Source organism: Plasmopara halstedii (genome assembly GCF_900000015.1).
Source record: "Plasmopara halstedii genome assembly, contig: Scaffold_110, whole genome shotgun sequence".
In the NCBI taxonomy this organism is placed as follows: domain Eukaryota; phylum Oomycota; class Peronosporomycetes; order Peronosporales; family Peronosporaceae; genus Plasmopara; species Plasmopara halstedii.
The window spans coordinates 376,567-376,784 of NW_020187031.1; positions in this window are offsets into that span (position 1 = coordinate 376,567).

The window sequence follows — 218 nt, forward strand, 5'->3', positions numbered from 1 at the left end:
TCGGAGTACTCACCGCTGTCGGCGGAATACCACTCGTCCTTATGAGCAATCGGTAATAATGATCGACCAAGTCGAGTACGCTATACTTTGTACAGCCAGCCATATTGTTCTAGAAAACATCTTCTCTAGTAATCGGCTTCTGGGCCGGAATGGTGGCAGTGTTTACCTTATTGTAAGCGTGAATGATACGCCACTTGCCGTTCGGTTTCCAGACACAA